The sequence below is a fragment of the Equus przewalskii genome, chromosome 3 (assembly GCF_037783145.1).
Source record: "Equus przewalskii isolate Varuska chromosome 3, EquPr2, whole genome shotgun sequence".
NCBI lineage: Eukaryota > Metazoa > Chordata > Mammalia > Perissodactyla > Equidae > Equus > Equus przewalskii.
Genome location: NC_091833.1, coordinates 106241994 through 106263015, shown reverse-complemented (window position 1 = coordinate 106263015; position 21022 = coordinate 106241994). Strand labels below are relative to the sequence as shown.

The window sequence follows — 21022 nt, the reverse complement described above, 5'->3', positions numbered from 1 at the left end:
TCTCTAATGTCACAAATCTATTTCTGTCCATAAATTCATCATTGTTTCTATCTTGCCGTGTATATTGTTTAGCACAGTAAAAGACCAAGAGCAATGAAAGCTTCCAATCTTCCTTGAAAGCAGTGGCATAAAAACCAGGTAGCCTCAAGACTCTGGGTTTATCCTTATAGAGTCCTCTATTAAAACTACCTTCCAGATTAAAAAAAAAAATGTTTTAACTCCAAATTATCTAAATATTGTTGATAAAAAGATTCCCTTATATAAGAGTAAGACAATACTTATTACAGAGACTGTGTTGCAAAAGCAAGCCAAAGTAAAAAGTTGGGACAGAGTTTAGATTTAAAGTATTGGCCTCATGGATTGGCTTGTAGTCAACATTTTCTTGAGTTACGCATACCGTGAAGATTGCCATGAAATAAGATGACACCTTGAAAATAATATTATTTGAGTAATATCATGTCTGGATTTTAGCCAAGCTCAAGGAATATAGAATAAAGTTGTTTTATATGGTAGACCCACCACTGCATATCTGGCTTTTGATGGTTTAGGAAGAGTAAGAGAGAGGGTTTCATATTGATTTTTTTTCAAGTTTACTTTTTAATAACACAAATAACCTTCGGTAGCCCATGAGGTTTTCCACCAATGGCATAAAAGTATAAAACTCAAATTTCTCATTTAGAAATTCTAACATTTGTTGTTCTACCAGGATCATTGGTTGCAAACAACAGAAGTCAACTTTGATTGATGTAAATGGGAAGGGAATTTATAGGAGGGTATTGGGAGGTTCAAGGAATAGATCCAAAGGCTGAAGAACTAGGCTCAGGAAGTACTAAAGGAGGTTGAGTACAGCCAGGATCCCACCCCATCACCACAGGCCACATTCCTCCCACCCCCCACCACACAGCTGAGCCCAGTTGCCCTGGGCACTCACCCCTACACTGGTGAACTCTTGAGTCCAGCATAGCTACCATGAATACTGTCTAATAGTTCCTATCTCTTTTATCATTTCTTCAAATAAACTTCCTGAGCAGAAGCTTCTGATAGGTCACACATGTTTTGGTCTATGATCTAGTCATTAATGGGTGGAGATAGAAAATACCTGCCCCCTCCTTGGGCTTCTGCTTAAATAGGAAAGTGTTCAGGAGCTGGGCAACAAAAATGACTACAGCCCATGACACCAGCTAAAATAAAATGCCCAAATAATTACAAAGTAAATTTCATGCCAGGGAAATACCTCAATAATAAATAACCATAATTTATTGAGCAGCCCCTTTCTTTCAGCAATGCACTGGGTTCTGTATATAATCTCCTTCATGTCATTTAATTCCTCATAACACCCCTAATGAGACAGGTATCATCTCCAAATTAGGGGCAAGCAAAGAGTAGCTCTCCCAGGGTCACAGCTAGTAAACCTTAGAGGCAGAATACAAAGGAAGGCCTTTCTGAAGCTGACACAAGTACCCCCAACTACTAAACTGCATTGTCTCTCCATGAACATTGCCACAGTAGCCTGGATCAGGGCTTGCCCCTACCAGATATACCGTGAATGTTTGTTTTGATACTTCCTTTTAGCAGACATTCATTAAGGGAGTACTTAGTACATATAAGCCACCATCACAGGCATAATGGAGCAGATATAAACATGAGTACACCACATGTCAATCTCTAACTACAGTATGGAGGATAATGAAATACTTGCAAGAGACAAATGCAAGATAAGTCCCACCGTACAAATCCTTTGAAGGCAAGGATTGTGTCTTTCTTGCTCACCTTATATTCTTAGTGCCTCACAGTGCTTGGCCCATAGTGGGCTCTCAGTAAATATTTAATGAATGGACAAAAATAACTAATATTTATTAAGCACTTACCATGAGCCAAGCACTCTGTCAAACTCTCAAGAGATAAGGACTGTTATCATCTCCATTGTGAGCACTGTGGCTGAGAGAGGTACTTTGCCTAGGATCACATGGGAGTAGGGGGCATAGTTAGGAACAAACCTGTGCAGCCTGCACCTTACGTGGGGTGAGGGTTCCATCTCTAGGTTGACTTCGCCCCAGGGAGTATGCTGGCTGTAGCAATCACAGCTTCACATTTGCACTGCACAACTTCCATAGAAAGAAAGGGCAGACTTTTCAATGGCTCTGTCTTAAGAGAGAAGAAATGTCTTTTTCAGTATCCCCCTACAGACTCCTCTCTTTGCATCTGATTGGCAGGAAATGGTCATACGCCCATTTCTAAACTAATCCTTATACCCTGAAGGGGTTCAGAAACAGGCTTCCCCAAGATGGGCCACTTTGGCATGTGAAATACTTTGAGCTAAAGGCAATCGAGATCGTGTGGGCTCGAGAGAAGCTTTTCCCTCTCCCTTAAAGAACTTAAATTGGGGCCTTCCCCATAATAAGAGTTATTACGAGAAATAAGTTTTTATGACTTATCTGGATGGCAGAGCAAATCTCTAATTACTGAATATCTGTTCTTTTTATAGTCTTGTGAACTACCCTCCTCCCCTCAGACGCCTCAGGCCCCTATCCCATTCCTTAGCTCAAGATGGCATATATACCTCACTTTACCTTTTTGTTCCTGAATCTCTCATGTATGTAGGGCCTCTGATTCTCTGGTGTATGTGGGGTTCCCATACGTACAAAATGAAGTTTTACTTTCTCCTATTAATCTGTCTCAATAGCATTCTTAGACCAGCCAGAAGAACTTAGGAGACTAGAGGAAAATTTCTTCCTCTCACACAGGCCAAAGTGAAGATGTGAGTTGACTGGCTTTGGCCAAAGTACCCAGTTAAACAGGTCCAGGAAAGTATCAAGGGGGAGTGGAGGGTAACCCTGCATCTGGAGGTAGGTCCAACTTCCCCTGGAGCATATAGGCTACTGGGAGATGGGTGTATACCTGAAAGTAAATTGGGGAACCCTCAGGAAGTACTCCTACCTCAAGAAGGGGTAATGGGCAGAGCGGATGCTCTGTAGGCAACTGACTATGTCCCCGATAACCCCTCCTCTTAAAAATCCCACAACGGCTCCCCACAACTCTCAGAACAAAGTCCAAATGCCTTGGCAAGGCATACAATCTCCTTCACCAGTCACCTTCAACCAGCCTTTCCAGGCTCACCTCCAAGCACCGCATGTCCCATGTCCTCAGCTCCTACAACTATTCACTCCCCTCTAAATGGCTCTGCTCACCCCCTTTCCTTTTCCCACGCCATCCTGTGCCTGGAAAGCTTTTCAACACTCAGTAAGAATGGCGCCTCCGAGTGGGAGCCTTCTATCAGCACTACCACCCACCGCACTCCATCAGTGAGGTGCAGCCACAGCCACAATTCTCCAGCATCTCCATCATAGAGCACTGTGAAACTGTCTGCACAGGTCAGCCTCCATCCCTGCCCTTCACCCCATGGGCCAGGTCCAGCACCTGGAAAGTGGGCAGCAGGAGTCTAAAGAAAATAAGGAGTGAATGAACCCTCATGTGAAATACTCTCTCAACTTACAAGCTTTTTCTTCCCAATCCTTAACACAGCTATATTACATATTCATTGGTACAAGCATTCATTTGATGTCTATTTCTCCATAAAAATATAAGCTCTCTGGGGACAGAGACCATGTCTCTTGTTCACCTTGGCACCTATCACAGTGTCTGACACCAAATATCTGTTGAATGAATATAACATCCAGGATTTAAAGCTACCTAAAAACCGCACACACTGTTTTTTTTTTTTTAACATCATAATCTATTTCCTTCATCAAGGAAATAATATTGCTCCTAGGAATAGTGAAGAAATCTAGGCTTTATTCCAGACATCTTTTCACAGCTCCGGTTGCTGGAAAGAGGCAAAAACCCCAAGTTACATGATTTTGTATTTAGAATATTAATTTTCCCTAGGTCATGCAGAAACAGCAATACTTTCCTTAATGAAATGCTCTTGTACTAATTTCTATTTGTATGCAAAAGACGTCATCTGTTTAACACATGAAGACAATCTCCCCGCTCCGCACACCCATGTCTGCATAGCAGAAGAGGAAAGGCTTCTGATTTATTACACATAAACAAAATGAATAAGATAACATTTTATTAGTTAGAAACCATTCCAAAAACAGCAATAAAATGAGGCAGCACTGGTGGAAGATGCCCTTATCAATAAATCCTCAGAAGTTTAGGACCCTGGTGCATGTTGTAATAATAAAAAAGATAATTAAAAGGACCAAATTGCGGAACTGTATCATTTCATCAAGAAGCAGCCTTATAACAATAGGAAACCTAGGGTAGTGATGGTCTGTGAATCTCTTATCCTTGTGGAAAAGAGAGGTGTTTGAGATGCAAGTTGTTTTAGCTAATGTGAGAAGAATCCATTTTCAGGTTGTGTCATATTGAAACATGCAAATCCAAGCAAGAAATGGTCCTCCTTTAAAATCAGTATCTTTTTAAGTCTTGTTTCTGGTGGTGGACAGTAAATGGCTTCATTAAATTAGCCCTGTCCAGCCTATCAATTATGGTTGATATTATAACAAACAGCGGTAGGTGAGAAAGACAGTTGCATTACTTTTTCTACAAGAGATTCTTGGTTTTTCTTCCCTTCACTGAGAATTTTGATCTCATCCTAGAAAATCCTTATGACACGTTGCAAATACTTTTTATATAAAAGCATCACAGGGAAACACAGAGACTTCAGAGGTTTTTCATTTCCCAGAGAGCCGCAGTCAGTTTTTAGAAAGTAAATTGTGTCCTCTACCCTTCCCTTCCCTCCAGGTCAATGCTTCCCATCCCCCATCCTGGTCAGTTTAATATGAGTCACTGCCTGGGCTTTGTTCTATGGAATAACATTTTCTCCTGGGAGTCGATTCATGCAAAATACTCCCCGCTGAGAGAGTGGAAATTTACCCATAAGACATTCTTCCAGCAGCAAGACTCTGGGGGAAACCTGATCAGAATGTTTAAAGACTTGACTACATTCTAGTTGTTCTCCTTTAGTCCTCCCAAATTTCTCAGAGAAAAATAATAATAAACCACATATTTAAGGTTTATGACACATAGTGACAACAGACACGATGAGGTATGGTCTCATTTAGAAAGAAAACTGAAAATGAGTAGGTTATTTCGATATTTCTTCTGCTACACTGTCTTCCACGACGATTTCTGATCTCTCTTCTTCCTTCGTATTTTGGTTTATAGTCACTCTGCAGTCCTTCCATGGATCAATGCATCAACTTTTTTTTAAAACAACTGCCAGATACCCAATAAGTTACGTTAAGCCAAGTAGCTATTATTTTGCAACATTTATATAAATTCAAATGTATTTTCTGTAGTGCAAGTGACATCGATTTACCACTAAAATAATACATGCTTCCATAAATGGCATAAATCACAAGAAAGCTTGGTTGTGATTTCTCTATAAAAAGTCTTGAAGCAAGCTCATCTCTATAATATATACACACATATACATAATATAATGTAATTAATAATGTAATATAATGTAATATATATTGTAATGTATATATAATGTAACATAATGTAAAATAATGTAACATAATGTATCTATACTACATTATATTACACTATATATGTATACATATATGTGTATATACATATACAAATATCTTTTTTTTTAGAAGAGTAAAGCTAATGATGATGAAAGACATAGAAAGTACCCCAGCCCAAGAACCTGGCTTCTGTCTCATTAACATTGACCAAATGATGATGCAGAAAGTTGGAAGGACTATAGCATTTCACCCAAGGCAGCTCCCATCTTAGAGAGAGCCTAGACAGAGCCGGCAAGAACAGGCCATCTTGAAACATCATCTGCTTGATGGCCAAGGAACAGAGGGCCGATGGTCTCTGGGCCAGACATTTTGTCATCTTTTCTCTTTACTGGGAACATTGTTATCCGGGTTTTCAAAAGTGCACTTATAATACACTTTACTAAATAGTATGTAGAGTTGCACAATGTATGCCTGTATAAAAACCCTGTTAAAAATTTCAAAGTTTGCAAACTGGAAGAATAAGTGAGTGGCTCATTTAATTTATTTTAATCAGTTATATCAGGAAAATGCAGTTCTATTGCAGCGAAACCTTTGCAGAAGCAGAGAGCAATTATGTTTTGTGCACGGAGTACTCTTTTTAAAAAAGACCGTGTGTGCAGCATAAAAAAAGCTTAGTAATGTCAATCATTTTGATTTCAAATTCCTTCAGTGCGGTCCTTAGTGCAAAAATTATAGAAAGAGAAAGCTATTTTTCTCAAGATTCTGTGCAGCTGTTTTCTTCAATTTTTGAACCGTCTTGATAGAAATGTGTTTCCGAAGGAAATTAAAAAGTAAAAATTACTGCAGTAATGCTCTTAGCTTTGTTTTAAATAGACGTTCTCACATCACATCTTAAAGAGAATAACTCACCAGAGGCCCCCTGCGGGAGCTAAACTCACTAAATTTAAGCAACGGGATTCCCCCCAGATAATTAACATCATGTTACTCAAAAGGGTAGCTTCAAAGTTGAGAAGTAGATGAGAACAGTGCAAAATGGCAGCCCGTTTAAGGAGAATTTGTTACATTGTTGAAGATATTGGTGGGACACAAGGAAGAAAATTTTCCAGCAATAGCCACGCTTCCAGAGACACATCTAAACGCTGTCCCTAGAGAAAGCAGCGAGCTCCGCTGTCACGGATTCAGGCAGCTTTACAATGAAGTGACTGCATTTCACAAGTAAACCCATCATATTTCCTTCCCACCTAATGTAAGTAAATCAACTCTGAGCTCCATACTGAGTTGAAATCTCTTAAGATACAGTGACTTATAACCTGTCCAGATATGATTAACAAAGACCTTTGATTAAAAATGGGAATATAGATGGCTTGTGACAGGTAAATCCCTCAAGTTCAGTGTGCAAGTTTCCATTGTTTCATAGATTCCTAGATTTGGGTCATTTTCTGGTCTGTAACATGGGGATTTGTGTAGTCATCATTATTATTGGAAATTCAACCAGGAGGCTGCAACTTTGAACAAATACTTCAAGTCTCCTGGAAGAAATGAATAACCTAAAAGTACAGCATCAGTTTCATAACCCAGGCAGACCCTGGCTTAGAAATGGCCCGCGCCGCAGAGGTTCAGTGGGGAGCCGACGCTGTAGCCTTCACAACGCATTTCCTGATAGAAACAGTTTCATCCATTGTAGCTGGTTTCCTATTTAAGTTAGCAAAAAATCCGACTTAACTAATGATGAACCAGAAGCAAGTGTTAATACTAAGGTAGCTTATTATAAATATATTGTTGGACCACTTATGATGCTGTAATTGGGGAGAAATATATTCTAATTTTTAAGTCAGACTAGTGAGAGCAGCTATCTTCACCCAGATCCTTTAAAGCATTGACAAATTACTGAGCATCAGGAAGGTACAGCAAACCTACCTGGATACTAAGAATTTAACTCTTGACAATTCTACCATTGCAGAAAGACAGACATTTTTTTAATGTTATTCATTACCCATTTGTTTTGTATCAGATAATAAAATGATTTTATATCTGACCACTCATTAGCTGTGTGTCCTTGGGCAATTTACTTATTCTCTCTGTGCGTTGGAGGGTTGTTGTGAAAATAAATGAGAGAATTTTTCTGCAGTAGATGTTTGCTCTTTGCATCAGGTAGTTCCCACTCCTCCTCTTCCAGCTGTATCCCTGGTTTTCATTCAAGAATTTTCTCCCCATCCAACTCTCATCCAGATGGTGGGAACGGGACTCTGTCTCCATCCCCGGTGGAGCACCTGACCCTGGGCCGTCAATCAGAGCTGGCTTCAGAGGTGACTGCTTCAAGGGTGGGCCACCCATCTGAGCAGGTCCAATAAGAGTGAATCTCAGAATGTTTTTCCTAGGAGTGCTGGGCAGAAATACTTACTTTTCTTTGCTAGGTTTAAATCTGGAAAGATATGGCTTCTGCAGCACTTGGCAGCGGTCTTCATTTATCCCAGTGGTTCTTATTGGAGGGGAGAGAGGGGAGAGTCGCTCTCCTCCTCCCACACTCTCCTGCCCCCCGCCCCCATCCAGAGGACATTTGGCAATATATGGAAACATTTTGGTTGTCACAACACTGGGGGTGGGAGTTTTGCTATTCTCATCCTGTGGATAGAGACCAGGGATGCTGCTAAACATTCTACAATGCCCAGGATGGCCCCCCACAATAAAGAATTTTCTGTCCCAAAATGTCAGTAGTGCTGAGGTTGACAAACCCTGCTCTAACTCCATGGTTTCATTTAACGACATCAAAGAAGCAGAGTTAAGAAGGAGAAAAACTGACACCTGGTCATAATGTTTGAATCCTGGAATGATTCACAACTTGATTTTCTGTCACTCACGCCCAAAAGAATCTTAATTGATAAAATTGGTAAGTATGGAACACAATGCCTGACATACGGTGGGCACCCAATAAGTAGTTGGTATTTTCATTAAAGGTTATCACTCACGTGAGAACCAGGACCAGGGAAACCCAGAATAACCACTTGTTTATAACCAAACACTCCTGGATCAGATGCTATGTACTCAAGAATTACAGGTTTTAGCTCCCTACGGCACACACCGATGTCCCCTACTTTGCTCTCAATGCATTCTGCATCTGATTTGTACTCAGAAAAAAACATAGATCAAAAAAATAATGCCATTTTTGCCCAGAATTTACAGTTTCTCTGGTTTAGTTCTCATATAATCAAGAAGCCCATTCACATGATAGGAGACTGAAAAAGCAAAAGAAAAAGGTTAAAGTTTTCTACAAAATCACTAAATCTTCCTTTTAAAAGTGACTACCAGTCTGCCCATGTAAACCAGGATGGCAATTTAGAAATTGCCTCATAAGATAATATTTAGAAGTAAAAAACATTATCTCATTTATGTTCCATATTTTTCTTTTCAGTCCTTGTGCTTTTAGAATGTATCATGGTAGTGGACTGGCTGGTATTGTATCCTAAGTTTATTGACAAAAAAAGTTGATCTATTTTTTGTTTTTGATGTTGCCGCTTCCTCCAAAGGTGGTTGAAATATATATATGATATATATATATGAAGATTATACACATATATATATATATGCATGTGCCATTTGACCAACTCAGATAATTATCACATTTCTTGATTTCACAAATCCATAGCTTTAAAGGCATAAGTTTCACAGTATTTTCACTCTCTTAACAGTTTGTGCATTTTCATTCCTCTGTAAGATATGAATATATTATACTAAGGGATATTATATAAATGAGACCATTATTCAAAAGGAGAATCTTCTCTACTAACAGCATCACTATTTGTAGCATATAAGACTAAATAAATGTCTCCCATGAGTGACTAAATGCAAAATAAAAAGTAACCACTCAACTTTAATAGTTTAAAAAATGCTATTAAACATAATGGCTTCTTGACATTCAAGTAGCACTATGTTTTAAGTGATCTTCATTTTTTAAGAACTACTTTATTTTCATTTTAAATATTGATGTCAAATCAAGTTCTCCAGAGTGAAGAAGCAGAGGAGAAAGCTTTCCTAAGAAAACAAATTTCCATGGACTCTAGAGTTCCAAATAGTTCCAAGAGCGATTTTTTTTATTTTGTTTTTGTTTGATTTTGATTTTGTGTTCTCCTGAGGCTACGTAATAACATCATATAAAAGAAACAACCTGAAAACTAGCAGAGCAATCTTATTTCTCAAGATTTTCTTCAGTCTCCACTGGTAGGTACTTTTGACCACATCCCCGCCTTCCTCACCTTAACCTTAAGGGGGAGCTCTAATCTCTATCAAGGACACTTGAAGAACAAAATGGCCCAGTGGGACCACCATAGAATGAAACTCATGTGAAAGAGATGAAACAGGCAGAGGAGGGAGTAGGGGGAAGTGGAGCCCTCAAAGGAGGTAGTGACTCCTTTCCTTTCTCATCCCCCTGCGGAAGATGAGCACGAGAATCAAGCTCTAAGGGAAAAGAAAGCAACGAGGAAGTGGCAGGCATGCCCAGACCTGATTTTTGCCTAGAAGTACATGAAAGGCACCTTTGAGGTCTGCTCTTATTGCACCCCAGTTCATCAGGTTAAAAGGAGAAAACCCTTACTAGGAATAGCACATGTGGAGCTGGTATTCCCTGTACTGTAGTGCAAGAACATAGTGGTCCCTGACCAGGCAAGGATTTGGGATGAGGAAGGACATGAGCATAGCTCCCGAATGAGTAACATGCTCAGTTGATTATAGAATGATGCCAGAACAAAGATTCAAATCGCTGACTGCCAGACCCTAAGCTACCTTGAGGGCAGGGCCTGGGTCAGTCTTATTCCTCGCGGTGTTTCCACTCTCTACAATAGCGCCTGGCACACAGCAGATATGCCATCCATCAACCACTTACCACAGGAAAACAAAACGAACCCAGTACTTGCTTCAAGACTTGGAGCAACTCATCTAGCCTTCCTGGGTTTTAATTTCCTGACTACCAAACATGTAAGGGATGAAGTAAATGATTTTTCTGGTGCCTTATAGCACCATGAAGCTATAAAATATGCCCCTAAGATTTAAGCATAGCAATCACAAAATCTACAGACATATGTCCAGAGATGTGACAACTAGCCACCTGTTCCTTATATATATATCACTTGAAGTCAAAGTTGAGAAAAATAAAAAACATGAAGTTATTTGTCAGAATGTTTCTGTCTTATTCAAGGCAGAGTCTACACCATACCACCTCTAAAGAGATCTCCATTCTGGCTACCATGCACCTGGGGATATTTTCATCTTGTTGAGGTCAGCAGCATTATTTGTCTAGACCTCTCAAAGATATCGTTCTTGGCTCACTGAATAGCCATATTCAATATTGTGCAACAGGAAAAAATTGCCAAACCCATAAAAGTCCTGCAGAAAACAAGTCCCCTTTGAGTGGTATGGCAGTACAGCCAGACAGGCACAGGATTTGGAGTCAGATCTACCACAGCATGAACTCCAGTAGGATACTTGACCTCTCTGAACCGCAGTCTCCTCCTCTGTACTATGGTGATAGTTCCCGGATCATTGAGTTGGGAAGGTAACATGAAACGGTGTTTGTGAAATGTATGTCCATATTATCACTCAACGCATAGTAGCAACTGCTCCTGTTTAAGGTCCATTCACTTGCTCTGACACATCAAGAAAGAAATGATTTAAGGGATAAAAAAGTGGATGATGAGCTCTCTTTGGAAGATGGGAAATTGAAACAACTGAGAAAGAGACTGAATTTAGAGTCAGAAAATCTGTAATACCCCCCTGCTTATAGGATATATGATCTTGGGCAACTCACTTTCTCTCTCACATCTAGCTTCCTCTTGTGTAAAAGGAGGTTACTCATGTGCCCCTAGACAGCACTCTGTAAATTCCAAAGTCCTGTTCAAAGGGTCCATGCCCATATCATTGTTACAATAGACAGAGCAGTTCAAGGACACACTGATAACACGAGTTGACAAAGCTGTGACATGTCTGTGGACAGATGGGAAGCACTAGCTAAGGATTTGCCAGGTTGACATTCTGGAACTGGGGAGAGTGATCTTTGTTTTGTTAAGTCTCGTTTGGCAATCAGGAAGCAAAGAAAGCAGAAATTGAATTGCAACTCAGTTATAGGTCCTTCCAGAGTAGTGGCAGCCTCTCCGAGGTGGGGTAGAGGAAATTAAACATGCTTGTAGTGTACTATATTCAGAATTACCTCCTTAGACGCAATCATAACCATCTTTGATTTCAAAAGAAGCTGTGTCTTCAATTCCAAAGCGTTTTATACCCACAGCCAGATTTAAGAAAGTCATATAACAGAAGACAAGAAAACAAAACGTCAACAGCAGAGAAATTCCTCGTAAGCCCCTTTAAACCATCACACTGAAATGTGGAACGGAGGAAAGCGAGGTCCTACTCGTACGCTGAGTGTAACAGTGTTCACCTCTGAGGTTAGTTAGGAACCTGTCTTCTTCAGAGACGTAAATATTGTCTCCAAGTCTTCTAGAATCCACAAACCCTCCCCACTAGCTTTGACGAATACTGACATTCCTTAGCAAACCAGAGTGAGACTCGGGGTACTTTTCAGGGAATGAATGACAAGTTGGGAGGAGTTGATAGTCCACCGGAGGGGCAGTCGAGGACCATTAAGCCTAGCCAGTCATTAATCTCCAGGAAATGCCCAGAGCCAAGGTCGTTACTGCTATTATAAACTAAAGATGAAAAGAAAAAAAGAAAGCACGTAGCTCTTTTTTATGGGCGATACAGTTTCAATTGGCACATATTGAGCATTTCTAGAGATTTAATTAAGCAATCAGATTGCTTGAGTGGTCTCAATATTCAGTGCCTTTTATAGAGTTCTTTAATGACTACGCGTAGAATTATTCTGGATACTTTATGGACCATAGCAAGTGAAGTTTTATGTCTTCCCAGGAATACATACGGCAAACCTTCCCACCGTCACTCTAGTTTAAACAAAGGTTTTGTTGTTGTTGTTGTTGTTGTTGTTGCTATGGGGTGGGGAGATCTTAGACTTGTGTCTAGAAAAGTGTAGCCAAAAGAATTAGGGTGAAGATAATTTACTTAAACCAAAAAGCATTTGAATCTGCCTCTTTATGATTCATTCAGTGAACTGTAGTGCCAGTGCTTGGTGAAACAAGGAGAGGCGGCACATTTAATGCTGCATTCATTCATTCATTTTCTAGGTCTCAGGGATGTAAACAATATTTTTAGGATGAAGGACATAGCAGTGAACAAAATCTTTTAGATCCACGTCTACACATAGAGCACAGCACAGTGATTAAGGGAACTGACTTTGGAGCCCTCTACCTGGGTTCAGATCGTCACATATTCACTTACCAGCTGTGAGACCTTGGGCAAATTACTTAACCCCTCTGTGCCTTAGTCTTTTCATCTTTCAAACAGGGTTAAAGTAGTTCTTTCCTCTTCAGCTCTTATAAAAATTAAGTGGGTAACTACATGATGATACACAGCAGGTAACATGAACTATATAGGTTTTAGCTAGCGTTATTATATTCTCATGCAAAGAAACAATAAACAAGATGTTTATAAATAGTGATAAGTGGTATCAAAAATAAACAATGTAATGTGATTGGAGTGGGGATAAATTTATTGGGAAATTCTTCCCTCAGAAGTGACATTTGTGCTTAGCCCTGAATCATTAGGGTCTCTCATGCGAGAACTGGGGGAGAACCGTTCCTGACAGAGGAAACACCTAATGCAAAATACCATGAAATGGGATTGGGTTTGGTGTGCTTGAGAAATAAGAAGATCAGCATGGCTGGAAAGGGGCACGTGGCCCAGATGAAGTCGAAGAAGTGACGTGGACCAACTCATATAGGGCTGTGTAAGCCACACTGAAGAGAGAAATCTAGTTACATACAAATTATCATCTGTAACTTCTATAATCCTTTATGACTGTGTCTGGCCGTGCATGTACAACTATTGGAATGGCAAAAGTTTAAATACGAACATCCTAACTCATAAGGAGTTCAGATTTTAATTTAAATACAATGAAAACCATTGCAATAGGAGGAAGGAATAGATGTCTGATAATCAAGTTTTGTGTGTTTGAAAGCTAACTCCAGGGTCTCAGAGGAGAATAAACTGCATGTGAGGAGGGACGGAGAAGGAGGGGAGAAGAGTATTAGTCTGACCAGTCTAAATTTGTGGATTGTGTGATACGGGCAGTTCAATCCATTTCACCTCAACTAATTTAACTCGCATGTACTGAGTATCTTCTGTGGGTGAAGTCTTTTGCTGGGTGAGAGAAATACAAAGTTAAATAAAACAAACCTCTGCTCTAAAAGAGGCTAGATTCGCTGGGGAGATGGACAGTGAGAGTAATAAATAGTTTTACACATCTTGGTGATGTGCTCTCTACAAGATTCTCTACCAAAAAAAAAAAAACAGGTCAAATCTGCTTGTGGAGAAGCCAAGAAAGGCTTCAGAAAGGAAGAAACACTAGAGATGAACCTTGCAACACAGATAGGTGGAAATTGAAATTCCCATCAGAGTTTGCAGAATGAGGACAGAAATGGAGATGCGAACTCAGCTGTTGAGTCGGGAACTGCAGGTTGGTGAGTGTACTCCAGATATAAGTTACTTAGACAGTGTGATAAAGGGTTCAGCTGGAGAGGTGGGCATGGGCCAGATTCTGAAGAGTCATGGGTACTGCACTGAGGAGTGTGTTCTCCATCATATCAGACTTACCAGGTACACTTGGGGAGTGATTGAAAAGAATCAACTTTAGACAGAATAATTCTTGGCAGTCTGCATGATGGATTAGAATGGGGAAGATAGGCAGGAGGAATAAAGAAAAAGTTTAATGAAAGTCAAAACTAGGGCAATAACAGTGAGGAAAAAGAGATGGGAATGGAGCAGAGATTTGAAGGGAAGAGAATCAAGTGGACTTAAGCGGCACTGGATCTACAAGGACTCTCATTGGCTCTGCACGTAAATAGTCTTCGAATGAATGAGTGAATGAATGGTTAGCTCTAAGTTTTATCATTTGGATGACTGGATAGGTGATCTTGCCAATTATCAAGGCTTGTAAAAATTGTGGAAAAGTGGATGATATATGAGTCCTGCCCTCAATTGCTGGTTATCATCATTTCAGGTTCTGGAGGGGTCCATATTTATAACAGAGGCACTGATGTCAAAGCCTTAAGTAGGACGGCTAGCTCTGGAAGCTGGAATAGACTGTACAGACTCAGGAAAACTTCTTCAGCCTAGACAAGACAGAGAAAAGAGGGCTTCTTCCCCTAAACCTTTCTGATTTCTTTTTGTATTTCTACTGTTTAGGGATGGGAGATGAGAGCACTTCTTCCCATGCAAGAAGAGGTTCCAGTCACCACCATACTGCTTCCACAGATGCTTGTAAGATGTGGTGGGTTGAACTGTATCTCCCCCCTAGAATTCATATTTTGAAGTCTTAACTCCCAGCACCTCAAAATGTGACCTTATTTAGAAATAGCATCATTGCAGATATAATTAGTTAAAGAAAGGTCATATTGGAGTATGACAGGCCCCTAATCCAATATGAATGGTGTCCTTATAAAAAGGGGAAATTCAGACACAGAGACAATATAAAGGGAAGACAATTTGAAGAGATACAGGGAGAAGACGATCATCTATAGGCCAAAGAGAAAGGGCTGGAACCAATCCTACTGACATTTTGATTTTGGACTTCTAGCTTCCAGGGCTGTGAGACAATAAATTTCTTTTGGTTTAGCCACCCAGTTTGGCTAAACCCTGGTATGGCTAAACTGTGATAGCAGCCTTAGCAAACTAATACAGAAGGGATCAGCTAAAAAGCCAGAAAGGGGGGTAAAGGAGGTTGCCAAATAAAGAGAGATGGCCAGGCCTTCCCCTTAGAAGGAATAGACCCAGTCCTCTCCTGTTCTCTTGGTTCCAGGTAGGAAGAGCATTCAAAATAAAGACCATCCCAAAGGGGAACTAGTGCTCATTAAAATGCCTTTAAATCTGACCTATGCATCATAATGTTACTAATTATTACTAATATTACATAATAATACTGTCTAGGGCATTTCCTGGAGTTGGAGAGGGTGAGAAAGAGGGCTGGTCAAAATGGCTGAGGGAAATCCACCAGTTTCCTTTAGTTAACAACAAATACAGAACTTGGGCAAGTTTTAAAGGAAAAACACCCTCTCATTCTCAGTTTCCTCAACTGTGCAATGAATGGGTTATCTTATATGATTTCTAAGTTTCTGGGGCTCTAACTTTTCATGATTCCAAGAGACTTCATCTCTTACTGGAAACAAAATTCACAGCATTCCCAGAGAAAGCTGTTCACATACAAAATCACATCTGTAATTTCTACTTTACATGAGACTTCGTGAATAAATCTGGCCACATATGTAGAATTATATGACTATGAAGTTTAGTTGTGAACATTCCTAATTTATAAAGACTGCCACTGGCACGTAGAAAAAAGATAAATCTATCTACAGGCTCGTCTGTAATTATAAAGTGCTCTAGTCTTCTGAGCAATCAAAGAGAGAAACCACATCACGAGTGAACAGTTCTGTGTTGGGCTCCTCCTGCGTGAAGAACTTAGCTCAGTGTCCTGCAAGAGCAGACGCTCAGCACACATTTGTTAGTGGTAAAGGAATTAACTACTCTTTCTCCTTTTCTTCCACAGAGTTGTGCTTGAACATCTCTTAATGCTTATTCCATTCTGCCTGGTAATAAAATGAGTTGTCTTCACGTGTCTAGTAGAGGGTAAGACTGAGGAATGAGGGCTACGCAGAAATAATCTTTGCCCCTTCACAGCACTTTGCAGCATAGCTGGCTACTGAGAAAGCCCTCCTTCTCTAAGAAAATCGAAGCAGGCCCTTCAGCGTTATCCCTGGAATGATGTGAGGCAGCTGGACACTGAGAGACCATGGTCTGCCCCACGCACCGCATCCCTCCAGGTGGCCATTTCCCTGTGCCTGAGAACACTTGCTGCCTGGGTCCGAGGTCTCAGAAGGGGACTAGAGTTTGGGATCACTGTCGACCAAACCTCCATATTTGCTATTCTTGGGGAGAAGAGGGGAAAGAAGCATGAGCATTGGTGGCACTATCCCTGGGTATCTTTTGCCAGGTCAGAAGCAGCCATTGTTTTATATGAGAGGTTTCAGGCTTCTCTCTTGTTCTGAAGATACAATGGAGTCTAGAGACAACATGACACAGTATTAGAAATCGAAAGACCCTCTTTTAGTCCCTCTATGCCATTAAGTGACTTCGGGAAGTCCCCGGGCTGTGGTTTGTGCTTTTCTAAAATTAGGAGATTGAACTCAGAGGTTTTTAATTCCTCCTTGAGCAGCAGATCTCCAGTATATACCACTGACACAAGTGTGGGGCAGGGGTCTCCCAGGTTGAATTGGTGGGCCCCAAATCCTCCTCCAGCTTAGGCTACCTCCTCACTTCCAAAACAATCTGGGCGGCAAGGAAGGGAGTTAGAGCCTCCAGAATCACAGCATTTCCAACATGCATTTGGGCGCATTGATGATAGCAAGCCCCTTGTTCGTATAGCTGCACACAGTTTGCAAAATGCTTTCACAACCTGCCTTACGTTTAATCTAGCATCTAATCATTTTAAGTAAGACACCAAAAGTGAGAAGTAGTTACATTTCCAGCTCTTAATGCCACAGAGTGTGGACAGTCCAGAAGGTTTGGCAGCCAAAATGTGCTGAAAGAGAGAGAGGAGTTTTAGAATACCTACTGAATACCTACTGTGCTATCCACAGGGCTGTTGTGGGCAGAGACTGTAGGTTGTAGCCATATCACAAAGTGCCTCAATGACCAAGTCAAAAACTTGACCTTCATACAGTAGAGGATGGAGTTCTTAGAGAGTTTAGGTGATTATTCCCACAGCCCCAGACTCTTTGATACTGGACTTCCCTGATATCTATTTTGGGGTCAGCCTGGACGTCATCCTGTGACCTGCTGTGGATCTCCCTTGTTCTACATCTGCTTGCCCTGGCTTTATGTATGACCTATGCTTAGGTTCCTATTATTGTCCATTCTCTAGGTCTCCAAGGTCATGGTCACTGGCACGGGGTAAACAACTGGTCTTAGCTCCTGGCCTCATCTGAGCTCTCAGTGGGGCCCAGGTGAGCTACGTTAATTAGTTTATCCATTCAAGAATTATTTACTCAGCATCTACTGTTCACCAGTCCCTGGTTGTACAAAAATGAATAAAATACAGTCTTTGCCCTTAAGGTGCTTACCATCTGTTTTAGCCTGCTAGGTCTGCCATAACAAAATACCACAGACAGGGCGGTTTAAACAACAGAAATTTGTTTTCTCACAGTTCTGGATGCTGGAATTCAAAGGCCAAGGTGCCAGCACAGTTGGTGTCTGGCAAGGCTTCCCTCCTTAGGTTGTAGATGGCCACCTGTGTCCTCACATGGACCCTTCCTGATTGCATCTGTGCTCCTGGTGTCTCTTCCTCTTCTTACAAGGACATCAGTCCTATTGGATTAGAGTCCCACCCTTATGACCTTGGTTTGACCTTAATTACCTCCCTAATGGTCCTATCTCAGATACAGTCACACTGGGGGTTAGGGCTTCAACACACGAATTTTGCAGCAGACACAATTCTGTCCATAATGCCATCTAAGTAGAAAAGTCAAATATGTACAGATAATTGCCATATGGTGGAATGAGTACCATGAAGGTATTGTGCATTTCTGGGAGTGGAGCTTCTAACCTGTCCGGGTGGATCTTAAAAGAAGAGAGAGAATTATTCAGGTGGATGAGATGCAGCAGGGAAATCCAGACAGAGAGAACAGTCTTTGTAAAACCCAAACACGAAACAGTGTGACCTGTCGGGTGGATGGGTGAGACACAGAGAGACGGGTTGGGGTACTATGAAAGTGAAACTTGGAAGGGGTGCTGTGACCTCCTCGGAACCCCTCTTCCTCCCTTCTCTTCTGTCACACTCTTGCTTCCCAGGCTATAGTCATTGTACCCTCTCTCCTCACTCCACTCAAAATATTACTGTCTTAGGTCTCACTCCCAGAAACTTTAAAATAACAGCCCCTTATCTTTTGTATAGCACTTTATTGTTACCAAACACCTTTCCCACATCATCTGACCCTTAAAACTGCCCAAGGGAGGCAAACAAATATATCTGTGTATATGATGAAACCGAGATTCAAATAAAAATAATAGTAATAATAACTGGCTTGCCCAAGGTCAGAAGGCTGTGTTAGAGTTAGTTGAGGGCTAGAATCCAGACCATCTGCGTGCTGATCTAGTTTCTCTCTGTTACACTACCTGCATTTTTCTTTGCTGTTTGCCTCTTGTGTCATATTTCTCCTGTAACGCATCTACATTTTGACAGAGCTTTCTGGAAATAATGTGTTAACCAATAGGAAAAACCCTCAGAGTGAGAATGTTGGGCCTGGCAAGATATTTTTTTGGCTAGGCAGGCCTGTCAAAGCCCATCGAATCACACATCTGCCTCACAAAGGGCCAACCCAGAGCAAAGCCCATGGGTATACTTTGCCGAAAGGAGCGAATTAAAACACTTCCAAGTCAGGAAATGCCAAGCTAGGTTTTTCTGTGGTGTTAACTTACTGGCCCAAAGTAGACCAAGTAGTAATTTACCTACAGCCTAGCCTGTTACCCAGAATCCCTCACTGGACCTTTGTCAGTGTTGCCAAGGCAACAGCAACTCTCACCGCTGGTAATTTTTAGTTTCAATCACACAAACTTCGTATTGACTTGGCTGCAAGTCTGATGCGGCAAAACTTTGACTCACTGGAATGCAGGAGGAATAAATTCTGTAAGTTTCCAACAAATCTGACTCTTTAGTCCTTTAAAAAATTTTGTCCGTTATTTTGGATGGAAATCTCTCTAAAATTCTTTTTTTGTGTCTATGTCTTCCTCACATAATCGATGGAGTATAATTTAATTGAAGCTTTTCTGGGTGACTCAGCCACCAGAACGGCCTTTGCCAAACACAAATCTGACTCCAGGATAAAGTCCTAACTCTTCTAGTTTTGGAAAGTGCCTCCCAGCTCACCCTAATCTACCTTTGTGATCTCATATATTCTCCATCCCTCCGCATACCCTATACCCCAGGAACACGGAAGTAATCATTCTTTTCAGTACGATTCATAGAACACACCATGTTCTTTCGTATCGCTGATTATTTATAGACAAAATGGCCCTTCTGAGCCCTTTATTCACCTCTCTGGTTAGAAAATTCTTACTCAGCCTTGGCTATTGGTCTGGTCCACCACCCCTACATCAAGCTTCCTCCTACCACGGTCCCAGAGCACCTTGTACAAACCGCTTAATGACAATATGTATGTGCCAGATCCCTCACTACTTCTTTGTACCTTAATGCCTAGTTAGCACAGCCTTGGCCTAATGTAAGTACTAAATACAAAGTTATCATCATTACTAAATAAACAAGTACCAAACTCTTATTCATACATACCATTTACTTTGTGTTTACTATGTGTGAGACACTATAATAGGGACTTTCTATGTATTTCTCACTTAATTCTCATAACAACCCAGTAAGTCCAGAGCTCAAAATCAAACTCAGTCCTCCTGTCTCCAAAATCCAGGCTTTTCTTCTATACTAAGTGGCACAGCACATTCTGAGCAAATCAACATCCTGGGCTAAAAGCGGAGTGGATGTTGATAAATTGGAGAGTGACTTGTGACATCGATGCCATGCCACAGTTGGATAGCAGAGGCACAGAGTGAGATGAAGAAGACCAGGACCAAGGGCTTGGGTAGGTAGGAGAGTTTGAGCAGGACTCAGAGGTCAGAAAGACAATATGTATAGTCAAAAGAGGGAACTATAGCTGAAAAAGGCAAACCAATCTTAAAAATCTAGAGTCTAGAGTAGGAGTCACATATTCAAATGTTTCCAGGGCTAGGACAGCAACATAGAGGATTAAAACAAGCCAGACCACTTCCACTAAGAAATCTTCTCTTTCTTTTTCATTTCAACCAACTCACATGGCCCCCTGGGTCTAACTTCAGTTTCACTATTTTTGATAGCAATACATGTACAAGAAGTATTTTATATTCTCCTTACCTCTCCTACAGGGAAAACAATAATGCAGGCATGATGAAAAATGGCAGGTGGCACCGGACCTCCACGTGGCGACATCACAGGGCAGAGCTGGTGGAGACACTGACAGCATGGATTCCAGGAGGGAGGTGGAGCTCAGCATTTCCAGATAATATGATTCTTCCAGGGAAGCTGGAAGGTTGTATTATTATGTAAATCATCTAATTTTTAAAAATCAGAGCCTTATGCAAAAAGGTTTAAAGGATTATGTGGGGCCGGCTAAATCTCAAACTTCATTGAGCCTAAGCATCAACTAGAGAGCTTGTCAAAACACAGATTCTAAGGTCCCACCCCAAGAGTTTCTGCTTCAGTCGGTCTCAGTGGTATCCGACAATGCGCATCTTTTTAAAAGCTCCCAGGTGAACTGATGCTGCCAGCCCAGGGACCACGCTGGAACAGCATTGGGCTGGAGGCCAACCATACCAACTCCAGCATT

The 21022-nt window shown here is 41.0% G+C and overlaps 1 long non-coding RNA gene across 1 annotated transcript in view; it reads right to left on the bottom strand.

Moving 5' to 3' along the window:
* LOC139082357 (uncharacterized) overlaps positions 1 to 21022 on the bottom strand; it is a 54697-nt gene that overhangs the window by 7548 nt on the left and 26127 nt on the right. The window contains exon 2 of the long non-coding RNA XR_011538270.1: positions 20551 to 20718. This is a non-coding gene — a long non-coding RNA (uncharacterized lncRNA). The remainder of the gene's footprint in view (positions 1 to 20550; positions 20719 to 21022) is intronic.